At 35.5% G+C, this 14,573-nt stretch overlaps 1 protein-coding gene across 3 annotated transcripts in view; it reads left to right on the forward strand.

Annotated features, from left to right (window-relative positions):
• Nucleotides 1-625: 625 nt before the first annotated feature.
• The window catches only part of LOC121411889 (alpha-N-acetylgalactosaminide alpha-2,6-sialyltransferase 5-like), a 38,633-nt gene continuing 24,685 nt past the window's right edge, over nucleotides 626-14,573 (forward strand). For 2 of the 3 annotated variants that reach the window (XM_041604780.1, XM_041604794.1), the window contains exon 1: nucleotides 626-735. The gene's annotated coding sequence lies outside the window, so the exon portion shown is untranslated. Of the gene's footprint in view, nucleotides 736-9,937; nucleotides 10,041-14,573 lie in introns of those variants that run through there. The other variant, XM_041604787.1, reaches the window with a different exon arrangement.

Genomic DNA, 14,573 nt, shown 5'->3' on the forward strand with positions numbered 1-14,573 from the left:
CAAGTTATATTTAAACTAAATTTGAAATAAAAAAGTGATAATTTTTTTGTGTGTTTACCTCCAGAATATCATTGTTCAAAATTGAAAGTTGAATTTCATTATCAAAATATTATTTGAAATTTCTGTGAGATGGAGGTTCTCATATACTACATGTACATGTACCTATAGCAATGTATATGCTGAAAGCAGGACATCAAATAAATGATAAACAATAGTGCCGAGAATGGATAAAAAGTTTTGTGTTAAAATACTAGTGAAAATTACCCTGAAGCAAATTGCGATGCTATTAACTTTGATAGGCTAGGCCCCAACCCGGGGGACCCAATAAAGACCGTGGGGGTGAGGGGGGTCCCACTGAACCCCCTCAGGCCTCGGGCCTGGTATTAAAAAAAAGAAGAAAACTTTATTCCCGTAGAATGCCTAAGTAGGAATTTGTTAGGTCTGTTCATTTCCCAGGTTCATTTTTAGTGAGCCACTTTTTTAATTCAGACTCCAGAAGAGACTGCATCAAGGGAGGAGCCAATAGCGTAGCACAGCAAAATTAAAAGAATGCAACGTTTCTGCATCACTCAGCTCGCTCCCTCTCGCTCTAGAACGTGCGCGCGCATGCGCGTGATTTCGTGATTGATAACAATACAGAATAGCTCTGCACAAGACAAGACTGTAAGCCTCAGATTTTATCCTGTAAATTAAACGTGTTGAGTTAGCAGCTTTTGCCCTGGATATCGGCTCGTGGTAAGTTTTGTCTCGCTCCTGATGTGTAAGATATATATGTATTTCAATTAGCAGTACATCTCATGATGTGTTTATTTATTCTGCTGAGCCACGCACGGCGTCGACAGCAGCCACGTCGGTCATGTCGGTGAGCTGGCCGCTGGCTGGTGCGGCACTGTATGGCAGCGCGATGGTGGTTTATCTGTGTGTCGATGGGGTATAGTATCCTATTGCCGGACACCTTCCTTGCTCTATTTCAGTGCTTTGAAAATGACAATTAACGTTAGAGGAAATAACAATCGAGACAAATTCACACTTGCTATTCAAAATAGGTAAGAGTTCCATATTACATTGTAATGTATGCACCCCCATCTACACATGTAGATCTAGCACTATAGTCTATAGTCTATACAGAACATACATAATTATGATGGGGGATTGGAAATAATATGGTCATGATGCCTGGTACCAAAATAATTATTATTGCTTTGTTCTGTCAAATTTTGAGCAGGATCTAGTGCGTGTAATTGTCAATAGACATTGGTTTATTTAGTCAGTAAAGGGTCTGTGAGTCGAGACTAGTCAAACTATGGCTGATAATCGTTAAAAATACCCCTTCTGGTATCGGCGCTTCTCGCTAGCATAGCAGGAAAGGTCTTTACTGCAGGTAAATTGAGGTGAGTTCAAGTCCCAACTAAGGTAAGCAACAGTAAAAAAATGATAGAAAAATCTGAAGTGAATGAACCAGAAGTCTCAACAATCTTTGATGGGGGTGCATATGGAACTCTCTGAAAATATCATGACAATTATGAGTATGGTAATAATATTTGATATTTACCAAGGCCAGCAGGGTTTTCTTTGCATCGCACTTGCAAGTTTCCACGCCGCATACTGTACCCCTCCACAAAAAAAAATTGTGCATGACAAATACATCATGATTCCGCGCAGGTGAAGGAAGATATTCATGATTAACAAATGACCTAAGAAAGAATTAGTATGATTTTTTTTCATCATAAAGTTTTATATTCATATCATGAGTGAAATACTTTTTGTTTGCTTTTTCATATAGAATTTGAGCAGATGTTGGTACAGTAATAAATTTGTGTTTGCTAATTTTATTATTATTTTTTTCTTGGTAGGCTACATGCATGTTCCGTGCATGTTCCATGACTCTTTCCAATAAATTATGCCCTTTCGTATTGTGACGCTCATCAACAGCAATACTCACAGTAGGCCTAAACCTTGCGCATGGTATAACTTGAGACTTGAGTCGAGCTGTCGACGATCACCCACAATACGCCACACCTCAACATTCGTTGAAGACGCAGATGAAATTGAAATTCGGCAAACCAGGCCCATTTTTTCCGTCAGAAAAGATATCAATTGTTAATGCAAAACGATGTTTTATGATATTCTAAGCATTTTCTCTCATTGTAGTGATAAATAAGGTATGATTTTTTTTTCGACTTGTTTTTGCAATCTCGTTCCATGTACTGCTCTCTGAAATTAAACTGCGGAAGTCTTATGATACAGAATCGTTTTCGTACACAGTAATATGTGCATCCGGAATCATGATAGTTTCCGATAATATAATACTTGACTATACTGTTGGCCCTTGACTTTGGTGCACGGCCACAGTGAATGATTGTGCATCGTGAATGGGGGGGAGGGGGTGGTAGACAGGAGGCTCTTGAAGATTAATGTCATATCACTGATGTCCTTAATCTCCACGAGAGCCAGGGACGGGATGCAATTGCTCAACACGCACAAAGTATTTTGCCAACAATAATGTTGCTCAAAATAGTCATTTTCTTTAGGGTTTTGAGCCCAAAGCCCCAAACTTATGTAAATGGGCTTCAATACTATTTGGACCCTTTTGGCACTATAGAGTCATATTTTTAAATAATATTTGTAAACAGAAGTAGAAGAGCGCTTACTCAGTCTGTTATTGTCGCCGTCTTGCCGTCTTTGTTATCATAGCCTACATGTAGCTGCAAGATGCGTATAGAGGGCGACAATATTCATGAGCATTGCTAATTAGATTTTAAAAAATACTTGCATCGGCCGATAAATATCCTGAATCTTACCTTAAAATCTAAGGTAAGATTCATGACCTGAAAGAATGATTCTTCCTTTTCACAATACCAAAATTATGAAATTTGATGAATTTTAGAGCAGCAATTACCAAAATACCAAATTAAAATGGGTGTTTTGGTCAGCACCCAGCTCATTGAACATGCAAAACCTTTCTAGTCATGATTATCACTGGAATACATTAAAGGTCAAGTCCACCTCAGAAAAATGTTGATTTGAATCAATAGAGAAAAAAATCAGACAAGCACAATGCTGAAAATTTCATCAAAATCGGATGTACATGTACATGTAAAATGAGAACGTTATGACATTTCAAATTTTCGCTTATTTTTCACAAAATAGTTATATGAACGAGTCAGTTATATTCAAATGAGAGAGTCGATGATGTCACTCACTATTTCTTTTGTTTTTTATTGTTTGAATTATGCAATATTTCAATTTTTTATGAATTTGACATTTGGGACCTCCCTCCTTGCCTGAACCACAAAATGTTAAGATAATGGAATTCCACAGGTTCAGGGAGGAATGAAACTTCGTTTCACATGACAATGACGAGAAAACCAAAATATTTCATATAATAAAATACAAAAGAAATAGTGAGTGAGTGAATGTCATCAGTTCCCTCATTTGCATACCGACCAGTGTGCATAACTGTTTTGCGAAATGAAGCAAAACTTTATTCCTAACTTTCTTATTTTACATCCGATTTTTATGAAATTTTCAGCGTTATCATGCTTGTTGGATTTTTCTATTTTTATTCAAATCAAGTTTTTGTTGGGGTGGACTCGTCCTTTAAGCTCCTTTTGAGGACCTGCCGAATGACTGCAAGTACATGTAGTTATAGTGTGCAGGGCCCACACTGTAAATTGCACACAAAATCTTCCATCTGTCTTAGTCTGTGAAGGAGATTTTTTAAACAAATGACAGAATTCGAAAATTTTATTTTGTCACTTCACAGGTGAAAGTACTCTTGTTCTTGGGTTTTTTTCTCTTTATTATATGAAATTAGTACAAAATTTCAGAAGGAAGTTGATCCCCTCTGTTGATCCTAAGCTGATGAATTATGACTTTCTAGAAACCAGTTAAAGTAGTAGATAAGAATTTGGTCTATGATAAGTGGTATTTTTTTTTATTATTAAAGCTCATTGCTAAGTGCTCTAAAAAAAATATCACAGCCAATTTCATAGCCATTTGGTACGTTGTATGTGGACCAATATTTTCAGTGAATGTACATGTATCTTAACTAATCTTTGTACTGTCAATCGAAAGTAATATACAATTTTGTGAAAATGAATGCCCAGAACCATGTTGGGCAACAATGTTTGAATAAAATACAAATAACATTTCTTGGATTCAACTGTCCTTGCCAAGAATGATGATGATTTTGATATCTTTTTGTAGAAAAACGTTTGTTTCTGCATTTGCTTGATTTATAGATTTTCATACCTTTTTACATAAAAAAATATTTTAGATTAATAAAAAATCCATAAAAATTGTTTTACCCTCTTACTTTCTCCCTTTTATACATTCGACAGATCCAGTCAGAGTAAGGTGAAAGGGCCATTTGAACATTTTGTGTGATGGTTTTCTACTCCCTGTTGAATCAGCATAACAAACTCGTTTGTGCCCCCCCCCAAAAAAAAAATACACAAAATACAAAAAATTAACCTCTACCAGGAACTGAACTACATGTTTACATATGGGGAAATGGCTTTGCTGTCTGGTTATGGAGAAAAGTGTACAGAAATAGTAAAGGTGATGTACATGTACTGTACTGAAGTGTTTTACGTGGAAGCTATGAAAAGGGAAAGGTGTGCTAACTACACATATCATGTACATACAGGTATGTAGGTCCGTGCCTTCAAATTAAAGGTCAGGAAATCTCTCTACATTGAGAGCACTTGTCTGAACAAAATGAAACAGTCCTTTGAAATGGTATCATAATTGAGATAAAAGGAGCAGTAGTTTACAGGGAAATGTACATGTTGACTCCTTGAACAGTACTTTACTTACATGTACATACATACATACATACATGTACATACATACATACATGTACATACATGTACATACATACATACATGTATACATGTATGTACATGCAGTTAAAGAGTGAAATTTATGTTTTATACCGAGTATAAAGGGCTGAGTGTGAGCACAAAGGGAGATAGGGTGTAACCTTGTATTCATGCATGAAGGCAGACCTGCCTACCAGCACGTTTTAGGCGTATTTAGTACATTATTGCAACCAAAATAAGGCAGTACGTTTTTTCTTTAAAAAATATGTGTGTTTTTTTGTGCAAAATCGTAATTTATTGAGAAAAATCATCTCTATATGTCTCTATTTCACAAAATGTACACAAATATGGTTATTAGATCAATGTAATTTTAGGTAACTTGTTTTATCTTAAAATCATTTTGTTAAAAACTAGGGTGAGATATACATGTACACATGATTCAATATTTTCGTTTTCATCTGCAAGAGCAGTGCGCATTTTAGCTTGCATGCAGCTTGAGCGCCGCGATGAGCGAGTGCACCAAGCATTTTATTATGAAATACACTTTTTTTTGGGAAAAATACAGTTTGTTTTATCACAGAATACAGTTTTTTCATTCCCAGAGGTTGGCAGGTCATTAGCCACAGTCTAGTTGTAACTGAGTGATCATGATAGCATTCAGAGGAAAGAGATGTGGGGCCCATTGCAGAAAGAGTTGTAATCAATTGCAACTCTTAAAATCAAGTGCGACTTGATTTCAACCAATCAACAGCACTCATTAGGGATTTGTGATTAATTTTTTTTACTTGCGTTTTAATAAGCGCAACACTTTCTGCAACGGACCCTAATACATACATGTTCATGTCTACAAGTTCATTCAATTTGCATCTTGTATGTGAACAGGCTGTATCTAAACTTTTAAATCCACTGTCTGGAAAGATGTGATTATCTGTCATGAGCAATATCAGTCATCAAAAGGTCCCATTGTCTGGGATGGACAGCTAGATGTACTCTCAGTACAGGTATTCTGCATAACTGAAATATATCTTGTACAAGTATGTATGTCCTATGATGCTACCAATATAGCTCCATGATGCTACCTTCAAATGCCAAAGGACTTTTCTTTGAGCTTCATCCCATCACGTCGTCCATCCAATCCACCTTATGTCTGCCATGGGTCTCCAGTGAATCTGAAAATGCTGTTAGTTTGAACATTTAATTAAATATTGTTGCACTTTCTTTCATACATTTGGTACGATGGTGTAAGTGGGTCACAAAAGTATATTTTGGTGTAAATTCAAGGGTCACCATTTGACATTTTTAAATTTTCCAGCATTTGATATATTGACTGGGTAATGGTGAAGGCACAACTTTTGGCGGCACTTTATAGAAGAGAATCCATGATCTACATCTGTTTGGAGTCTACAGTATTCCTTCTCTTTAAGGACGTTCCACAGTTAAAATGAAATCCATGTAATTTCACCAAATATTTTTGCACGGAGTTACTGTGCATGTACTTTAGCACCTGAATATTTCAAGTATGCAAAAATAATTTGGATTCCTATCCTCAAGTTTTTGCTAAATTGAGCTTTCAAGTTCACCCAATTAGAAGTTCTCGAGAATTGTGCATTCAAAAGAATTTGGCATTTTTAGACCCCACGAGAACACTACGTTGAGGTTAGACCTCTATTAGTGAGTCAAATTCCATGTAAATTTCTTAAAATTTCACAGTATAGTTCAGAATTGTATACTGAAGATGGAGATATCATTCATATTGCTATTTATTTGCTCATTTAAGGCTATTACTAGCAGCACCTTCTTTTCTTTCAAATGATGTGAAAGCTGACAAAAACATAATTTAAAGACAAAATTTCTATACCCTGTAAATCTGAGAAGTGTAAATGCTGCACTTTATTCAAAGTCCATGTCATTTTCACAAAATTTGCAAGAATGTATAGGAAGGTATACATGTACATGCAAAGCGCTTTAAACCTTCATAAAACTGAAAAGATCTAGGTTCTTTTGTGCTTCTTTTCAAACTACATGTAGCAACACTATTGTTGAAGCAAGTGTTCCATTGAAAACACCAAAAACGCACCAATGTCTTTGTATCTCTGTGAGGAAAAAGTCTATACCATTCTACCATTTATTCGAACTTGAGGTCATACTTTGCAGCACTTCAGAGTAAAGTATTCAGAGATTGAAGTGGCATTTAAAAATCATTGGTCCAGTGGTCCATGGACTATTTTTGGCTTCATAAAATAGCACATTGGATCTGCAGTTAGAATGCAGATCCAGTTAATCACCTGTTCATCAATTGTGATGTCAATGGGCATAGCGTAAAATATGCGCAGATCAAGATGCGCACAAGCATGATTGCAGAACGTCTTTAAATGCTATAAATAGATTCTGGCAATTCTTGAGGATACAATGGAGCAACGGAGCAAATATTCCAGTGCACTTGAACTTTTAACCTGATTAAAATTTGCCTGCTATTGTTCAGGATAGCCACGATACATATATTAATTCAAGCAAGCCGCTATTACCAAATAGGACTTGAACATTTTGAGCCATTTCTTCCTGAAGGATCATTGTTTATTTTGGCCTTCTCCATAATATCCCAATTTCCTGTAGGCCTGTGTAAAAGTTTTCAGTGTTTATTATCTATCAGCTACAACTATGACCGAAACTGGTTTATTTCCCTTTAACATGGAATTGACCACGATCAAAAGGTCTTCAAAAAGGTGTCTAAGAGGCTGTTCTCGCTACATTCCTAAAACTATTTTACTGAAAACTAGTTTAACGTGTAGTGAGAACGGTCAAAGCGGTTTTGGAAGCGATCTTCCAAACCAGTTTGGAAAACCACCTTGCGATGTAGTTTTCAAGATCGCTTTGCCTTGTTAAACTGGTTTTAGCGTAAGTGAGGACACAACCGTTCTTCGGGAAGCAATCTTCGCACATTTTGAGTGCGCTACTCCACACGACAGGTGTATAATGGCTATTGCTGCGGTTTTGAATATCGCACGAAACGTGTCACCCCACTGAGAGCGTTTCCATAGCAACAAGAGCGCTTTATGTGAAGTGATTTTGAAAACCACTTTCGTGTGATCAAGTGGGAACGCTAGCAAAGCGATCTTCTAAAGTGGTTTCCTGAATCGGTTTTCAGTAAACTAGTTTTAGAAAGCATAATGAGAACAGCCTCTAAAATAGTTTTTTTGTGTTTTACTTCAATATTTGACAAGGTGTAATTTATGTATAGTGAAAGATGATAATGAAAACCTCTTAAAATGTTCAAAATTTGGATATTTACATGTAGTTCTTTTGAGCATTCAGTGTTGGCCTAATGTCTTAAAAATGCTTTCTAAGGACATATTTTTTGAGGAGTTGAAAATTGATATTTATGGGATTGATTTTTTTTTAAGCTACAGTGTACAAAGTGCTTTTGAATTTGACCAAAAAAAGGTTTAACTTTGTTAGCTGGCTACCCCAGTCTTGGCACCCATTCATTCAAAAGTGAAATGGCAAGATTTTGATATTGGGGAACACCAATTAAAGGGGAAGTTCATCCTGAAGAAAACTTTGTTGTAAAAATAGCAGAAAAAATAGTAAAAAATATTGGTGAAGATTTGAGGAAAATCCTTTAAAAAGAGTAAGAAAGTTATTAGAGTTCAAAGTTTTGGATTGGTGACGTCATAAGCGAGCAGCTGCTCCATGTGTGATGTAATAAAAAATGCAAGAATTTCAAATTTTGTATGGTTCCTGATGACTTAATTTTGTTTTCCATTCATGATCGGGTGTGAAATGATTTGTCTATTGATATAAAAAAGGCACATTGAAAACCATTTTCAATTTTCTGAGAAAATGACATTTCATTGATGTTTTACCATTCGCTATGTACATGTATGTAGGAATGCTGCTTGCATATGACGTCACAAATCAAATAATTGACATTCTAATAACTTTTTAATTATTTGATGAATTTTTCTCAAACCTGCAATATTTTTTAGTATTTTTTCTGATATTTTTACAATAAACTTTTTGTCAGGGTGAACTTCCCCTTTAAATGGACCTTTATACATGTATGTAGGGTTGAGAGGTGTAGTACTGTGATAGAAATTTTATATAAATTTATATTTAGGGTTGCGGATGTTTATAGATCATTGATTATGTCATTTGATTCTGTTTATATGGATCTAAATGAAAATAGAATGAAGTAAACTGGGAAATTAATAATTTCGGAAATTTTCTGTACAAGTATAGAGGTGAGTTAGCTGAGAAAGATCTGGTTTAATACCATTTTTATTCCTTGTCTTTTTAAAAATCTTTCCAGGCTTATCTCAAAATACAGTGATCACCTACATGTACATGTACTGAGTACTCACATTAAAGGTGAAGTCCGCCTCAGAAAAATGTTGATTTGAATCAATAAAGAAAAATCAGACAAGCACAATCTGAAAATTTCATCAAATTCAGATGTGTAAAATAAGAAAGTTATGATATTTCAAAGTTTCACTTATTTTTAATAAAATAGCTCTATGAACGGGCCAGTTACATGTACATCCAAATGAGAGAGTCAAAGATGTCACTCACTCTCTATTTCTTTTGTTTTTTATTGTTTGAATTATACAATATTTCAATTTTTACGAATTTGATGATTAGGACCTCCTTGCCTGAAGCATATAAATAAAAATATTTCATATTTCATATAATAAAATACAAAAGAAATAGCGAGTGAGTGATGTCATCAGTTCCTCATTTGCATACCCACCGAGATGTGCATATACATGTATGCCATAACTTTCTTATTTTTACATCCGATTTTGATGAAATTTTCAGTGTAATGCTTGTTGAATTTTTCTCTTTTTATTCAAATCAACTTTATGTTGGGGTGGACTTATCCTTTAAGAAGAAGGGGTGGGGGGGGGGGCAGTACTGTGTCATATGTGTGGTACATGCACTGTCCTTTTACGTACAGTACTGTCTCTGAAAGAGATGTTAGTCTTTATTTGTCAAGCTTGGATTAATCAATAAAATCATTGAAAGAGCCTCTCCCTTATTTATTATGAACTACAGTACCTACATTCACTGAATAGAAGGTTTGACTGTCTTTAAGACAGCCCTGTTACAAGATGCTAGACTACTTGAATTTATTGATCATGCCTAAAGGATGTGTACATCTACATGTACAAGCACACGTAGACATACATGTATATTGACCTGCATATTCATGTCCAGGTAGGTTTGCATTTGCTACGATTTAAATGGTAGAGATATAGGCTTCAGTATGCCCAAAGGAACTGCCTTCAAGCTACATGTAATTGAAAGAAACAGTGTGAATGACCAGCTGCATGTAAAACTTTAAAAAAAGAAATTGATTCTTTATCGTCAGTATAGAAATTGAAAAAGTGCAGTGCATGTAGAATAAATGGCCTGCAAATACCTGTACATGTATATCAATGTATACATGTACATTCAAGTCAGAGATGCCAAGTTCAAAACCCAGCTATGCGTGAGATTTTCTGTGAATCTGAGTGAGATTACAGACATTGTGTACAGTGTATATGGGGATAGGCTGTGATAGTTGCGTGAGACAGAGATTTGAGGGGATGAACAAGAGTCCAAAATGCTTGAGTCTCATGCATAATGCGTGAGACTTGGTAGCTCTGTCAAGTGTTTTTTTTTCGTTTGATAATGAACATTATTGGGCCATGTTTTGAAAGTGTGTGTGTGGGGGGGGGGGGGAGCTGAACATACAATCAGATGCTAATTTATTACAATTTTTTTATACATTTTTACACATATGGGGAAAAGTTGTGAGCCATACATTTTAAAAGGTGATTACATAATAGATACTACAGTGTGTGTGTTGAAGTTCTCATTTCTTGTTTCTCCCTACATTTCTGAGAAGTTCAAATTTTATACAGTATTGTGATGTAATACTCATATGAAAACATTGAGTTGGGGGTACAATTAAAATACTTTTTAGGTGCGTAGGTCATGTAGGCCTGGATTTTTTGTCCCCATATTCGGATGCAAACTTTAAAGCATTTGTTTTTTAATATAAAAGCAGCACATTCATGTACTCTGACATCTGTCAGACTCTGACAGATGTGTAATTCATTAGAACAGATATACATTAAATAGCCAAGGGCTGTTGCCATTTAGTTGAATTAAGATCATCATGGCATTTCTATTTTTAACCATTTGCTCTGTTGAATTCGTGCACATGTGTGCTCTGTCAAAGATTGAAGCTATATTCCCTCGCACTGAAAGAATGAAAAGAGATACATGTACATTGTCATATTTTCACGAATCAAAATACATGTACATGTACATTAGTACAATCAAAGATGTAAAAAAATGGGAAAACCTCCAAATTGAAAAATAGTATGATTTTGTCCTGTTTCTGCCTGTTTGTGAAACAAGCACTATAAAACATGCAGTACATATGTATGCCTTTATCTCTAGAGATACATGTAGCTGTTCACTTGTGATGCTGCAAACTTGAAAATTTGAAGTTCAGTATATTTCTGTTGCTGCTTTTTTGCTAATTCTATAATCATGTTTCCTCAAAATTTTCTGAGCAATAATGTGTCAAAAAAATAATGCCTACAATGTAATTGAAATAATTTTATGTACACCATGCAATATATTGCGCAATTGGCTAAGAATAGAGAACAAAATTGTACTTGTATCATGCAAGATAGTTTTATATTCTAAGGCTATCCATAGATTTGATCATATCATGCAATGGACATACTGTACATTTACGTGTACATGTATGCTAAAAAAAATGGAAAATTGGTACTTTCTCACATTTGCTTGTCTATGAAACTTGCCCTAATTACCCATTAGATTTAGATAGACACAAATATTTGGTGCTATGATGCCGAAAATTTCGGTTTTCAGCATGTAAAGACTAAAAATGGTTTTGGTGATGCATGATGTTAGAACCATGATGTATTAGATGTAGCCATCAGTTTATTAACCTTCAAATTCCTATTTTGACTAATACATGTAGCTTGCATTTTGTTCTTCCGTCTCATCAAATTCAAAGATTACAGCTCGTTCAAAATTCAGCAGTGCGACTCGTAACACAAACAAAGAAACATATGAACCAATTTCCCTAGTCTTAAAAAACTTTTGACTACCTACATGTATCCAATCCCGCATACACTACAAAGTACGTCTATTCGCCTACCAATGTTTCCATCAGTTTGCTCCATTGTATCTCATTGAATAAACACCATATAAACCTGACTGAATGCGATGTTCAAGTAAAAAGTCATTAGTACAAGTCCCACATACTGTGACAAAGTGATATGGGGAAAGATCATTTTCACATACAACTGCTATTTAATGGAATAAGCTGCCAGAATATCTTAGAAATATACAACCATACGAAAAGTTTAGAAATAGCTTGAACACACATTTATTCACCATTTTGTAAACAATTAATGTAAGAACCCAGTGCTCTCCCCTCCATCTCCACTCTTTAAAAAGCGCTAATAGAGAATGCAACTTTGCTTTATGTGTTTTGCGTTATACAAAAACGTTTCATTATTATTATTATTATTATTATTAAAGTAATTGGAAATATACATGTACATGTACTACTCTCCTACTTGAACAAAGAAGTTGGCATTCAGATACATGTACGGCATAATAAAGCTCGGCAATTTCCTTTCACTTTACAAACAATTGAGCAAACAAGGATATACTGGCTTTTCTGTCTTGGTTTGTTTTGGGTGTATCCACTATTTGTCCATATCTTCACCTTCTTATCCACACTGAAATAGTCTGCACCAAACAGTTACAAGTTGCTTTCAAATATTCACAGCAGACTGTACAACTGTACTTCTTTAATACCAGGACCCTTCTCAGTAGTGTACAGATGGGGGGGGGGGGTGGGCTTTGAGGATGCTTACACTCCCCCCTTTATTTTTTCATGACCTAGAAAAAAAAGACAAGGATAGAAAATGAAAGAGAGAAGGGTGAAATATATTTTTTTCTGAATATTATGTCAAAATCTATCATAAAATTGGATTTTGTAATAAAAAATGTCAAAATTTGTGCTCGCTCACAACTTATAGTAAATTTTGCCTGATTCGCTTCTTGTATATCTGGCCCCCTCAAAGTTTTTGGATCATTACCAGTACACCACTGACCTTTTCAAGTAATTAGTCACAAATGGAACCAACTGGCAAAAGGAAGCATACACACATGTGTATTCTGTGCAAAGTGTTTTTGCAGATCCAGTGACCTACATATGCATGACCATGCAAGAAATGTTGGCCCAAATTAAGCTTTGCATCCTTTCATTTATCAACTGTTCCATGCCTTTTTGTGCTTCTATCAAGTAGTGCTGAAATAATGTGCACCATTTTGAACTTCCACTTTCAGTAATTTGAAATACCGGTATTATGACTTACATGTACATGTACTCTGTACATGTAGTGGGGACTAAGATGCCGACCAGCAAGTCTGCATGGTCAGCAAAACATACATGTACATGTAGGCCTATATTCAAACTTCATATTAGGTGGTTTCAAATTGCCTTGATCACAAGAATCCCTGTTAAAATTATGAGAACTTTTTCAGGCTAAAAAATACCCTTTAATTATTTCGGTATCACACCGCCCTGAAACATACCCTTCGGGATAAGTTCCTGAAACGTACCCTTCGGGATAAGTTCCTGAAACATGTACGAGCATGCGCAGTATGGGTCTGATAAACGAAAGGCATGAGATTCAAAATCGCTAGCTCAGTAGCCACCCACGGCACCCGCACCCAACTATAGCTGGGCTAAAAGTTCCTGTACATTGCTTTTACCATGCTTTTACACTGCCAAAATGCCTACGACCTTGGAAAAACTCCTGTGAAAGTTCTCATAAGTTTGACAAGTACCCACTATATATTTAGTGGGTATTTCCTTTCGGGGAGATTACGCTTGATTTGCTTGTGCACTGCCAATACCTGGTATTTTCTGATCGGGGTAAATTTCTCTTTCAGAAAATATTCATTGTTGAAGAGAGAAATAACTTTCCTTGATTGAAACTTTATCGCCAAAATGTATTTCCGCCAGTACAGACCATTTGATAAACAAAACAAGTGTTGGTATCCTGTCAGGTACATCCTAGAGAAGATCAAATTTCAGCTTTATGGACATATCGTGTATGCCAGATATTTATTTGAGATGTGACATTAATGGTGCAGTCACACTTCAGTGGCAATATGGCCAGTCAAAAACAGCAGTTTAAACATTTTTTATCAGCTACATATCATAGGTGGTTTACATAAATATGAATAAACCGCTGTTTTTGGACTCGCCATACAGCCGCCATAGGGGAATTGTGCCTGCAGTTATTCATTAGTATTAAGGCAATTAATGGTAGAGTAGGTTTTCTTTTCTACCTCTATGGTTTGAATGGGATACCATACAACGTCATAAGATCTAAAGAAACTATGTAATCATCTGTACATTTATAAAAATGCGCGTTTCCATCTATGTATTTGGACAATAAATACTACATGTACCTTATGAACCTATGTACATACATGTAGCTTGGTGAACAGGTACTTTCCAAATGACAGTATACGTGAGTTCTAGACTTTCATCCATTGATACATGTCTTGATTGATTTGTCTTTATGTGAGGTACCCAAGAAATGGACATGATCCTTAAACTTCAGGTGCCCGCTGGAGATGATCTGACGTACATGTATCATAACATTCTTCCAATATTTCAGAAATACTTTTTTTTTCAGA

Source organism: Lytechinus variegatus, chromosome 1, assembly GCF_018143015.1.
Source record: "Lytechinus variegatus isolate NC3 chromosome 1, Lvar_3.0, whole genome shotgun sequence".
Classification (NCBI taxonomy): Eukaryota; Metazoa; Echinodermata; class Echinoidea; order Temnopleuroida; family Toxopneustidae; genus Lytechinus; species Lytechinus variegatus.